At 46.1% G+C, this 13,954-nt stretch overlaps 1 protein-coding gene across 11 annotated transcripts in view; it reads left to right on the forward strand.

Annotated features, from left to right (window-relative positions):
- The window catches only part of ST3GAL6 (ST3 beta-galactoside alpha-2,3-sialyltransferase 6), a 235,045-nt gene that overhangs the window by 121,635 nt on the left and 99,456 nt on the right, over window positions 1-13,954 (forward strand). The window lies entirely within an intron of this gene.

The following is a 13,954-nucleotide window of genomic DNA, read 5'->3' on the forward strand; positions in this document are numbered from 1 at the left end:
CTTCCTCCTGCAACCTATTGGTCATGCCTAAGGAAGCTTAGTCAGCCAATAGGCTACAAGGAAAACCAGGACTGCAGGACTGAATGATGATGTATCATAACCTATTGGCCCTGTGTTCTTTGCAGCTTTTTGACTGGCTAAGGAAAAAAAACCTGCAGTATAGCTAAGGGGTTCCAAGGCAAAGAAAGGCTGAGGCAAGAAATATGAAATGTAAAAGGGAGAACACAGCTGAAGTTAATGCAAGCTGGGGGAGGCATGGAAAGTCAATCAAAGATAACTGCAGCACATTGGTCAGATATTCCTAAAGAAGCTTAGCCAGCCAATAAGGTGCAGGGAGAAACATAACTGAAGGTTGCTAAGCAGATTACTAAGGCACTGTCTCTGTAACATAGAAACCTAATGGCAGATAAAAGCCAAATGGCCCTTCCTTAGCAACAGCAGCAGATGAATCCAGAGACCAATGGGATAGCACACATCTACCAGCAGGCGGAGATAGAGAAACTGATTAACAGGTGGTCCTATTGGCTGTATCTCCAGTATTCTCTATCTCCCAGCAGGAAATGGTCGCTATTCAACTAGCTCCTGGATTCTGACTGTGACCGGAACTTTATTTTCTCCTGTTGAGGTTTCTTTTCAGTGAGACTGCCATTCTGTTTCTCCTGTTGAGGTTTCTCTTCAGTGAGCTGGCAATGCTATTTCTCCTGTTGAGATTTTCTCTTCAGTGAGACAGGGGTGTCCGGCTGAACGGTGCCTTTAGGGTTACATCTGGGCCCCCCCAGGTCCCCCTGCCTCACCCTCCCTCCATTGCTAGAGGGTCTGACTGGGTCTCAATTTTTTCTTCTTTCCCTTCTCTGTTTCAAAAAAAAAAAAAAAAAAAGGAGACCACAGTTGCTGCATTCTGCTCTGTTAGTGCTGCAGAACCAGCTCTAACTGGTTTCAACCGGCCCTAACAACAAGCTTGTGAGTATGTATGTGGTTTTTACTTCTTTGAACTTCAGGTTCTGTTTGGGAGTCTTAGTACTGTGGGTTCGGTCAACGTACGTTTAAGGAATGGATATTTTATTGAGGCTAAGTTTTATGACTAGAAATCCGTTGAGGGAGCCGGGACTTTCCTGCCCTTTGCATGCACGCGCTTGGTTTCCTTGTTGGTTACAGCGCGGCAGTAGCAGTGCGATTTCATGCTCACACTTGTTCTCCTCGTTGGGTTTCAGTGCAGCAGTAGTAGTCCTGTTTATTCCGAGGTTCTCTTTCGTCGGTGTTTGTCGCGGCCATGTGCAGCTGATTGTGCAGGTGCCGGTTTATAGCAGCGCGCATGAGATAGGACATGTTTTGTGGTTTTTTTTTCGGTGCTGTGGGAAGCACCGCACTGTTCTACTTATTTCCTGAGTCAGATTTTCTTTCTGTGCAGGCTCGGCAGGGTAAATTTTGCAGGGCTTGAATCTGACTATGTTTCTAGGAGCGTTGATGCAGCGGCCATGTGTTGGTGAAAATCAGGCGTGCACTTGGGTCTCCGGCAATGGCGGCAGCATTCCGGTAGTTTATTTCCAGCTGACTTTGGTCAAGGTATGCCACGGCTTTGCTCCTTTCTGGTTGTATGTGTTTCACCAGCTTTGAGATAAGCTTGGGCAGATTTATATGTCTATGTCTGTGTTCCTGCTGTATTCACTTGAAGGAAGCTTCTAGTTTAATCGGACTCTGGGGTTGGCACTCAAGGGGATTACCAGAGAGACTCTGACATGTGCTAGGTCACCCAGTCTCGGTTTGTCTCTGGACTGAGCTGACATACGGCAACTCACAGCACAGTGAGATCAGCAGTAAGATAGTGCCCTGTATTTCACACGGGTATCTCATTGTCTCTCTTGGGGTCCCTGCAGATTGAGCCTTTGTCTGTTGGTTGGTAACTGTCCTTCTTATTTGGGCCTCTGTGCTGCGCTGCATGTGTCTAGTAGTGGCATAGGATATATATGCCTAAAGGTAGTACTAACAGTTTCCAAGTTCGGGCTGTCTCTATGGGCATAATGACACTTCGCATCTTCCTGCGGCCAGGACTCTCTTTCTCTATTTCTGAGAGGGCCTGGACTTCAGTTTTCCATGCTTAGCACGCTGGTTTCTCCTGTCGCCATCTTCTCATGGCACATGCTAGATGGACCCCCCGACCCAGGAAGGGCTGTGCATCTCCTTCTAACCAGGTGCCAGTTACCTATTCTATCAAACCCGCGGAGGAGCGCACACTATGTGGTAGTTAGCCTCATCCCTGAAGCTCTCATTAGCGATGTGAGCTTTGTCTGATACCTGTTAGGATGCTGTTGTTTTCCACGGGGCGGTAGATGCAGCATCTTGATTGCGTCTAGTACATATTCACTTTAAGGGACATATGTATGTCGCTCAGATTGCATGGAGTTCGTACTGTTTTCATGGTTCCAGTATACTCCTCTTTACATTGCGAAACTTGATTTTTCCTAGGAGAATTTCTTTTTTCATACAGATCCTACAGTTCTCATCCTACCGTTCCCTGACCTTCTGCACTTCATTCTGAGGGGATCTTGACTTCTTCCAATGACTCTTCAGGCTTTCTCATATGGGAAAAGCCGCTATAATGTCAGGTCAGGGGGCTGTGAACATTTTTCAGGATGCTTGCAACTTTGTATCCTCCTCCGGTTTCCGGTTCATTCTTGGAGTCTCTATGTTTTGTGTTTCCCTTTTAAGTGTTACTGGTCCTAAGGGCAGTTCTTGTAGTTCTTCAGGAACTAAGGGACATTGTTCCACTTACTGCATGGTGCCCAAGATGGAGGCATTGGGCAGGCTGGATCCCATTCTGCTGAATTAGTTTCTCAGGGTTACACATTTCTGCAGAAAAACTGGAAGAATATTTACATTTTCACTATGGACTCCGGTTTGCTTGCCTCTCTTGGAGCAGCACTTTCGGTTTTGGCACATGCCGTTTCACCTACCCAAGGCTTCAGGAACATTTTAGGAAATGTGGGCAGTGGTGCCATTTTGGTGCTACAAGGCAATTCACTTAATTTCTTCTTGACTGAATGCTTGATTCGGACGTCTTCCAGTCGGGCCATTTGACTGACACAAAAAGGGTGGTTTCTTTTCCTCAGTTCTTTGGATGTGAATCTTCGAATTTGCACAGCACTCTTTTCTCCTGTACTATTTATAGGTATATCGGGGAGATGTTTTTATTCATATAGGAGAGAAATGTGTTTCTTCCCAGAGACTAGGGCGATCTGTCAGTCTCAGGTTTGCATTCTTCTTCGGTCACCATGACCAAAGTATGGGATTCTGTACAGGTTCTAGGATCCATATTGCTGACTCCACTGGGAAATTCGGCTTGCTTTCCCATTAAAACACTACAGCAGTCGCTTTTGTTCCGGTGGTTTCTGGTATCTCAGGGTTCCAATTATTTGGTAGGCTCCTCATCTATATGATTTGGTGGCTCGGTGAGATTTCTCTTTTCAAAGGCATGCCTCGGTCTTTCCTAGACTTACTCATGGCCACCAATAATCCAGGGCTGTCGGGTTGGGTGGCTCGGTGCCTTCCATCCTCAGCTCCAGGAGTCTGGTCTTAAGAAGCGACTCGGTACTTGTTCATTCTTCTACTCTGGAGCATGGTCGGGCGACCGTTTCTGGAGCTTCAAACTATTCTTCCGAAATGACGCTGAAGGTCTTTTCCGTCAGTATTATGATGGGGGTATTTCTCTACAGCCTGGGCAGTAGGTGATGTACTCAGTTGGCAGGTAAAGTTGTGGTTCTATTTCAATGGGTGGACCCTTATCTTCCTTTTCTGTTGGCAGATCATTTTATGGGTCAGGAAAAGAGTTCGGATAGACTTTCTCTCCGCAAAATCTGTGCATGGCCCTTTTATTGTATGTTACAGTGTACAGCGCTGTTAGTACTAGTGTAATCTTCTGCATCCTGGATATTGAGATTTGTGGCTCAGGCGTTCTAGCTCTTTTTATGGACGTGAGATCTCCTTGACCTAGACCTCATGGCCTCGTCTCTCAATTCTAAGCTTCCTAGCTTCTTCGGCGGGCCCAGGGAGTGGGAGTTAGAGGGGGTAGCTGCATGGCTCCTTTCTCACCTCTGCCTTCTCTTTTTCAGTGTTTTCCGCTGGCTGATGATGGCTTGGATTTGCCATCTCGAGCTCGCTTTCCGGGCACAGTATTTGTAGAATCTCTGGATTGACGGCACCATCCTTACTATGCGGATTTGATGAGTCTTTTGACAGCCGGACTAAGAAGTTTCCTGGTATCTCCGTCTTTGCTCGCCTAGGGTCCGATCAACATGGATATTTGTACTACTTTGGTATTGCGACCTAGCTTTTGAAAAGTCATGGCTGACATGTGAGGGTTACGCGAAGCAGGTTGTTTCTTCTCTTATCCAGGCAATACAGATGTCTTCACCTGTGGCTTTTGCTTCCTTTTGGAGGTTTTTCCTTTCTTGGGTACTTCTCAACATTTGCACCCTTCCAGAGTTCTTTTGTGGCACAAGTGTATTACCAAGGACTTAGCGTTCAATTCCCTTCAGCTTCAAATGCCATTCTTAGCTTGTTACAAGGGCTAGGTATATTGCTCTTCGATTACTTCTCAGCTTCATATAGTTCAGTTCCTAAATGTACACCTCTTAGAAAGCCCTGTCCGGAGTACAGTCTTAAGGTACTTCTTCACAGTTTACCGAAGGCTTCATTTCATCCTTGTCTCTTGAGACTCTAAAGGGCTGTGCCGTTGAACACGGAGTTTCTTGTGGCCATGACTTCAGCTTGGCGGTTTTCTGAGTTGCAGTCCTTGTTTGGCGGGGATTCCTATTTCTGATTTACAAAATCTGGGGTGTCAGTTCGGACGGTACCACAATTTCTTTCTAAGGAGGTATTCCTTTCTTTTATGACACTCTCACTTTTCCTTCCTTCTTCTTGTGAGGAAAAATGGGGAGACGTGCTTTTATTCACTGCATTTTTTGAAAGTGCGTAGCGTTCTCTGCGAGCTAGGTTTCTAACGACTTTTAGTTGTTTAGATCACCTTTTTGTATTCTTCACGGGACGCCTCAAACGTATACAGCATCCAATGCCTCCATCGCTCGATGGGTCCAGGAGGATATTCTTTACGCTTGCTTGATGGCAGGGAAGCGGTTGGCGAAAGAACTTCATGACCATTCCGCCAGAACGATGGTTACTTCTTGGACTCGGTCCAGAGGTTTTTTCTTTGGAGGAGTTTTGTCTTGTGGCTACTTGGTCTTCTGAGAGTGCTTTCTCTCAGCATTACCGGTTGGATGTGGGGGCGCATGCGGTAGATGCGTTTAGTGCTTCAGTTGTTGCGGAGGCGGCGTTTGCTTCCCACCCAGATTGAGGATTGCTTTTGCTACATCCCATTGGTCTCTGGATTCATCTGCTGCTGTTGCTAAGGAAGGAAAAATTATGTTCTTACCTGTTAATTTTCTTTCCTTTAGACGCAGCAGATGAATCCAGAGCCCCACCCTTTCTGGATATTGTCTGTCGGTTTTTTCTTTTCCAACTTTCGAACTTTGTTATTATTGATGGTTGTATTCTGTATTATTGCCTTTTGAGATTTGTTATGGGAAAGAAGTTTTTTACATGCTATGCCTATTGATGGTTACGGATACTTTGGCAAGGAGCTATACTGGAGATACAGGAGGAGTGCCAGCCAATAGGACCACCAGTTAATCAGTTTCTCTATCTCCGCCTGCTGGTAGATGTGTGCTATCCCATTGGTCTCTGGATTCATCTGCTGCGTCTAAAGGAAAGAAAATTAACAGGTAAGAACATAATTTTTCCATCTAGTCTGCCCATCTGCAGTAACCATTATCTCTGTCTCTCTCAGAGATCCCTTGTGCCTATCCCATGCCTTCTTGGATTCAGCCAGTCTCTGTCTCCACCGCTTCTTCCGGGAGACTGTTCTATGCATCTACCACCCTTTTTGTAAAAAAGTATTTTCTTAGATTACTCTGGAGCCTATCACCTCTTAACTTCATCCTATGTCTTCTCATACCAGTGTTTCCTTTCAACTGAAAGGGACTCGACTCATGCGCATTTATGCCACGTAGGTATTTAAGTGTCTCTATCATATCTCCCCTCTCCCGCCTTTCCTCTAAAGCACATGTGTCAAACACAAGGCCTGCCTGGCCGTTTTATGCGGCCCGCAGTGACTGTGCGCCTTACACAAGACCAGGGATGTCCAACCCGTGGGCCACATAAAATGGGGTCTAGGGCAGAGATTGGGCAGGGTATGGCACGCGACTTAGCCTGTGTTTTAGATTTCGGCCCCTTAATATGATTCAGTTTGACATCCCTACTCTAAAGTATACATATTAAGATCTTAAGTCTGTCCCCATATGGCTTATGACGAAGACCACACATCATTTTAGTAGCCTTCCTCTTGACCGATTCCATCCTTTTTATATCTTTTTGAAGATGCATTCTCCAGAATTGTACACATGTTCTAAATGAGGTCTCACCAGAGTCTTATACAGGGGCATCAATACCACCTTTTTTCTACTAGCCATACCTCTTCCTATGCACCCTAGCATCCTTCTAGCTCTCGCCGTCACCTTTTCAACCTGTTTGGTCACATATAATCATTACATTACATTAGGGATTTCTATTCCACCATTACCTTGTGGTTTAAGGTGGATTACAAATGGTTTGTCCGGAGATTAGAAGTATTTAGGGAGTAGTTTTTACATTTCTTTGAGTTGTTAAGGATTACATATGAGTTGACAAGATATTAGAAGTTCATATGTAGTAGTTGCAGGTGATGCAGGTGTTAGTTCAGTTTTATGTGTTTTATGAATAGAAGGGTTTTTATTTCTTTTTTGAAGGTTTTGTAGTCTGTGGTCTTGGTCAATAGGTTGTAGAGATGTGGGTCGAGTTTTGCAGCTTGTAGTTGGCTAGGAGGTTGCCATACAGTTTTTTTCCTTTTGACCTGCTCTTCTGTCATGCACATAAGTTCTTCACCTCTTAAACTGTACCGTTCCTTCGGGGTTTTGCAGCCCAAATGCATGACCTTGCATTTCTTAGCATTAAAATTTAGCTGCCAAATTTCAGACCATTCTTGCCAAATTTCAGACCAAGTTTTGCTAGGTCTTTCTTCATGTTATTCACACCATTCAGGGTGTCTACTCTATTGCAGATTTTGGTATCATCCGCAAAGAGGCAAATCTTATCTGACAGCCCTTCAGCAATATCACTTATAAAAATGTTAAAAAAAACAGGCCCAAGAACAGAACCTTGAGGCACACCACTGGTGACATCCCTTTCCTCAGAGTGATCTCCATTAATCACTACTCTCTGTCATCTTCCACTTAACCAGTTCCTGACCCGGCCCATCCCAAGAGCACTCAGTTTGTTTATTAGACGTCTGTGTGGTACACTGTCAAAGGCTTTGCTAAAATCTAAATAAACCACATCTAGCGCACTCCCTCTGTCCAATTCTTTGGTCTACACAGTCAAAGAAATTGATCAGATTTGGCTGACAAGACCTGCCTCTAGTGAATCCATGTTGCCTCCGGTCCTGTAATTCACAGAATTCCAGAAACTTGACCATTCTCTGTTTTAAGTGTTAACATTAATTTGCTTACCACAGAAGTCAGACTTACCGGCCTGTAATTCCCTACTTATAGCCAGTATTGCCCATTATTGCTACTCTGTGTGGTTAAAAAAAAAAAAAAAAAAAGGAAGGAGAAGATGCCCTACAATAGCTCCTTATACTTTAATACCAGTCGAGTTTTCCTCCATTGCATTTCCTGCTCCTGCAATGCAATGCGGCTGTGTTTTATTTTTTCTTATTACCATGTCGCTGTGTTTTTTCTTTTGATTATTATAATATTTTTTAAAAATTTTATTTTTCGTCTGACTGGCGGGGCCTGCCGCACGCCCTCAGCCTGCGGGCTTCGACTTTGCAGCGACTATCTTTCCTTCTATGTCCCGGCCGGTCACAGGCTTTAAGAAGTGTAGCCAGTGCCAGCGTGCGATTTCCCTCACTGACACACACCGCTGGTGTCTTCAGTGCCTGGGGCCTGACTATTGCCCAGAGTCATGCGTTCGCTGTGCTACCCTTCAACCTCTAGCCCTTAAACATCGTCGAGTTCAAGTGGAAAAGATTTTCAGTATAGAAACCCCTGCTACACCCTCAACCTCTGACTCGGTCAGGCCTGCTGCAGGGTGTCATCCTGCCTCCACGACTCTGACCTTGAGTCTCATCAGACCTTCCTCGTTTGGATCTGCCAAGTCTTCTCCTGAGCTTCCCTCGGGTAAGATACCTCAGCAGATGGCTCCAGCAGTGGTGCATCTCCCCACAACCACAAACTGCCTCAGTTCTGCTCCAGAATATACTCTCTTCATCGCCTTGAGGCGATGGAATTGATGAATCTCTTCCTGTATGCAATTCCTCCATTCCCTCTCATTCTCAAGACTCTTGTCAAGCTCAAGACCCATCATGTCACCATGATTCTGATAGTTCCTCGGTGGCCCAGGCAACCTTGGTACTCCCTTCTACTTCAACTCAGCAGCAGGGAGCCATACCTTCTACCAGTTTTTCGTCTCTGCTTACACAGTGTCAAGGATCTCTACTTCATCCCAACCTGCAGTCTCTACACTTGACAGCTTGGTACCTCTCAGCATAACTCCCCTTCAGTTTTCTCAACCTGTTCGGAACATTTTAGAGGCTTCCAAAAAACCTGCCACTAAACAATGCTACCACAAAAAATGGACTAGATTTTCTAATTGATACATATCTCAAAACAAGGAGCCTCGAGATACCTCCTTGTCTTCCTTCTTGGATTATCTTCTGCACTTATCTACCTCTGGCCTCAAGTCCACATCCATTCGAGTCCATCTCAGTGCAATTGCTGCTTTCCATCAGCCTATCGAAGGGAAACTCCTTTCTGCTCATCCGGTGGTTTCCAAATTTATGAAAGGACTTTTCAATGTCAAACCTCCCCAGTGGTTTGGGATCTCAATGTTGTTCTTGCTCAACTGATGAAGCCTCCTTTTGAACCAATGGATACGGCTCATCTGAAATATCTCACTTGGAAAGTGGTGTTTCTCATTGCTCTCACATCTGCTGGAAGAGTCAGTGAGCTACAAGCTTTAGTTGCTGAGCCACCTTTCACAGTTTTCCATCATGACAAGGTGGTCCTCCGTACTCATCCTAAATTCTTACATAAAATGGTTTCAGAATTTCATCTCAATCAACCATTGTACTTCCAGTGTTTTTTCCAAGGCCTCATTCTCATCCTGAAGAATCAGCTCTTCATACTCTGGACTGTAAACATGCTTTGGCCTTCTATTTAAAATGCACCAATCCACACAGATCTGCTCCTCAACTTTTTGTCCCCTTTGATCCAAACAAATTGAGGCATCCAATTTCTAAGCGTACCATCTTCAACTGGATGGCTGCTTGTATCTCTTTCTGCTATGCCCAGGCTGGACTGTATCTACAGAGTCGAGTCACAGCCCACAAAGTCAGAGCCATGGCGGCTTCAGTAGCTTTCCTCAGATCCACTCCTCTTGAGAAAATTTGCAAAGCTGCCACCTAGTTCTCGGTTCATACATTCACCTCTCATTATTGTCAGGATTCTTTTTCCAGACGGGATGGCCACTTTGGCCAGGCAGTATTACAAAATTTATTCTCCTGAATTGCCAACACTCTCACCATCCCATTCTGGTTAGCTTGGAGGTCACCCATATGTTGAGAATATGCTGCCTGCTTGTCCTGGGATAAAGCACAGTTAAATACCATAACAGGTGTTATCCAGGGACAGCAAGCAGATATTATCATAACCCACCTACCTCCCCTGGTTGGTTTCTTAGCTAGCTATCTGAACTGAGGAGACGCCGAGGAGATACGCGCCCTACGTCGAGTGGGAGGGCACTCGCGCATGCGCGATGTGGGATACATGAACTTTCCAAAAGTTCTTCAAGCAAGTCTGCTTGTGAAACTGTCCGCATCGGGGCTCCGTGGTTGACGTCACCCATATGTTGAGAATATCTACCTGCTGTCCCTGGATAACACCTGTTAACGGTAAGTAACTGCTTTAAAGCCCGTCAGATTCAGCAGGAGAAGCTGTTTGGCTCGAGCATGGACATCAGGATACTGGAGCCATCAATATCGATACCTCCTGCATTAGGAAGTCTCTCTTCATTGAAGAAGTCTACTACTATGGATTCTACATTCCAACAAGTGTTGAAGGTCTCTAAAGCATCGAGTCTGTCGATGCAAGCCACTCATCGATACCACTGTTCTATATCGCAGGTTGTTTCCCCTTCTAGGTGTGCAGCCTCGTCACCCTCTCCGACTCAATCTGCTGTACCCAAGGTACCGGCTGTTGAGCCTTCAGTACCGGTATGTGCTGCTCTGCAGCTGTAGCTGGCCTCGGCGGCATCGAGTTTCTTGATGCGGGCCATAAGATAATGTCATCATTCTGTAGATCCTCCAGTTGTCTCTCCTATATGCTGTGCATCCCCTTTGAAGTCACCCATATCGAAACCTTCAGCACCAACGGTACCGCCTCCTGAACCATCGGTACTGGTGCAGTCCTTTCTGCAACAGCTCGATGAATTCTTCCTCAGGGAGATTGCCACTGTTTTAAAATCACATTGTATGCATCTTCTGCAGTCAATTCCCTTGGTACCGGGCCCTTTGGAACATAACACCTCAAGGCCCCGTGGAACCGCTACCATTGAGCCATCACAGCACCAAAATACTGCTAAAGGATCTCTTCCAAGGCATTGTTCTGTTATCCCAGGACAAGCAGGCAGCATATTCTTAACATATGGGTGACATCATCCATGGAGCCCCAATGTGGACAGCTTCACAAGCTGACTTGCTTGAAGAATTTTTAGAAAGTTTGCGACTGTTGCACCGACCATGTTCGAGTACCTTCCTGCCCGATGTAGGACACGCATCTCCTCAGCGTCTCCTCAGTTCTAGTTTTTCCAAGGAGCTGAAAAGCCCTTGTTTCTGGCTCTGCGTGAATTCTTGCCTTCTCAATCACTGCGGCTTGTGTTATATCTTTGACTTTCTTTAAAATAATGAGTCGCTGCATGGCGTGTCAAAAAAACAACAACAATAACCCATCTTCGTCGGTTTTTCGACGGCGGGGCCTGACCCAGAGGCCTCAGCCAGCAATCTTCGGCCTCTTACGGTATTTAAGAATTTAGCCAGTGTAATCGTGTGATGCCCATCACTGACCCGCACTGTTGGTGCATTCAGTGTTTGGGACCGGAACACTGTCCGGAATTGTGCGCACGCTGTGCTACTCTTCAAAACCGAGCTTTGAAGAGATGGCGAGTTCAACTTGAAAAGCTCTTCGGGGTCATGGATCCCTCTACAGAGAAGACCTCGACTTCGACCTTAGTCTTGTTAGTGAAGCCCTTGGCCTCGGCCTTAAGTAAATCACCCTTGCTAGTGAAGGCCTCGACCTCGACTGCGACTAAGCCCCCGTCTTCAGGCAAGTCTGCTGCAATCTCTCCAGGTACGCTGGCTAAGAAGCCTCCCGTCCTCCAGGCGGAGTCTCAGGCAATCCAGGCAACAAGTGTAGTCGTGCCAGCCACTTCGAGACTTCCAACGAAGTATGCCTCCAAAGTTAGGGAATACTCGTCTTCGAGGTCGCCCTCTCCAGAGCGCACTGCTGCTCCAACATTACCAGCTTCATTGGTATTGGTGCCTGCTTTCCAGAATATGCTAGAAGCTATCCTGCATATGGAGTTTAGTACTATGCTTGCCAAATTCACTCCAGCCTCGACACTGCTTCTTGCAGTCCAGCCTGAGCACTCAGCAGATTTGCAAGCAGTTGCATCTTTGAGAGCATCTCGACATTGATCTTCATAAGAACATAAGCAATGCCTCCACTGGGTCAGACCCGAGGTCCATCGTGCCCAGCAGTCCACTCATGCGGCGGTCCAACAGGTCCAGGACCTGCGCAGTAGCCCCCTATCTATACCCCTCTATCCCTTTCTTCAGCAGGAAATTGTCCAATCCTTTCTTGAACTCCAGTACCGTACTCTGTCCTATTACGTCCTCTGGAAGTGCATTCCAGGTGTCCACCACACGCTGGGTAAAGAAAAACTTCCTAGCATTTGTTTTGAATCTATCCGCTTCCAATTTTTCCGAATGCCCTCTTGTTCTTATATGTTTTGAAAGTTTGAAGAATCTATCCCTCTCTACTTTCTCTATGCCCTTCATGATCTTGTAGGTCTCTATCATGTCTCCTCTGAGTCTCCGCTTTTCCATGGAGAAGAGCCCCAGCCTCTCCAATCTTTCAGTGTATGAAAGGTTTTCCATGCCCTTAATCATTCGTGTCGCTCTCCTCTGGACCCTCTCAAGTATTGCCATATCCTTCTTAAAGTACGGTGACCAATACTGAACACAGTACTCCAGGTGCGGGCGCACCATTGCCCGATACAATGGCAGGATGACTTCTTTTGTTCTGGTCGTAATACCCTTCTTAATAATACCCAACATTCTGTTTGCCTTCTTTGCGGCTGCTGCGCATTGTGCCGTTGACTTCATTGTTGTATCCACCAGTACACCCAAATCTCTTTCAAGGTTACTTCCCTCTAATACTAATCCCCCCATTTGGTAGCTGAACATCGGGTTCTTTCTCCCTATATGCATGACCTTGCATTTCCCTACATTGAAGTTCATCTGCCATTTATTCGCCCACTCCTCCAGTTTGTTTAGGTCCCTTTGTAGGTCCTCACACTCTTCCTTAGTTCTAACCCTTCTACAGAGTTTAGTGTCATCCGCAAATTTTATAACTTCACATTTCGTCCCCGTTTCCAGGTCATTAATAAATACATTGAACAGCAGTGGTCCAAGTACAGACCCCTGCGGAACTCCGCTCGTGACCTTCCTCCAGCCCGAGTAGTGACCCTTCACTCAAACCCTCTGTCTTCTGCCTGCCAACCAGTGTTTGACCCATCTGTGTACGTCCCCTTCCACCCCATGGTTCCACAGCTTCCTAAGTAGCCGCTCATGGGGTACCTTGTCAAAGGCCTTTTGGAAGTCAAGGTAAATGATGTCTATGGGTTCCCCTTTGTCCAACTGGCTGTTCAACCCCTCAAAGAAGTGCAGTAAGTTTGTTTGGCACGATCTTCCCTTGCAGAAGCCATGTTGGCTCGCTTTCATCAGCCCATTTTTTTCGATGTGCTCACAGATGCTGTCCTTTATCAGTGCTTCTACCATCTTGCCTGGAACTGATGTCAAACTTACCGGCCTATAGTTTCTTGGGTCTCCTCTTGACCCCTTTTTAAAGGTGTAACATTTGCTATCTTCCAGTCCTCCGGAATCTCTCCAGTTTTCAAGGATAGGTTGCAAACTCGTTGGAGTATTCCCGCTATCTCATTTCTTAGTTCTTTTAGTACCCTAGGGTGGATTCCATCCAGGCCTGGTGATTTGTCGCTTTTCAATCTATCTATCTGTTGGAGGACATCATCATGGCTCACCTCTGTGGTTGACAGTTTTTCTTCTTGATCACCGTGGAAGATCACGTCGGTTTCTGGTACACTGGATGTGTCCTCGCATGTGAAGACTGACGAGAAGAATTTGTTTAACCTGTCGGCTACCTCTTTTTGCTCCTTTATCACTCCCTTTTTGTCTCCATCATCCAATGGTCCTACTTCCTCCCTCGCCGGTTTCTTCCCCTTAACATCCTCTAGTCAAGCTTGGTCTCATCACTCCAGGTCCGGGAGGGTTAAGACTCCAGCTCATCTCAGGTCTCAGAAGTCTTGACCTTCACCTTCATCCTAGTCCTGCAAGTCTCGATCTCCAGCTACCGCCGACTTCAGAAGGTCTCAATCTCCACTTTGCTTCAGCTCCCAGAGGTCTTGCTCTCAGTCCCCATCGAGACATATCTCGCCATTGGGATGCCTCTTGCACTCAAAGCACGCCACGGATCCATCTCTACTTCGTTCTTTGATGCTTTTCAAGGATCCT

Source organism: Geotrypetes seraphini, chromosome 4 (assembly GCF_902459505.1).
Source record: "Geotrypetes seraphini chromosome 4, aGeoSer1.1, whole genome shotgun sequence".
Lineage (NCBI taxonomy): Eukaryota > Metazoa > Chordata > Amphibia > Gymnophiona > Dermophiidae > Geotrypetes > Geotrypetes seraphini.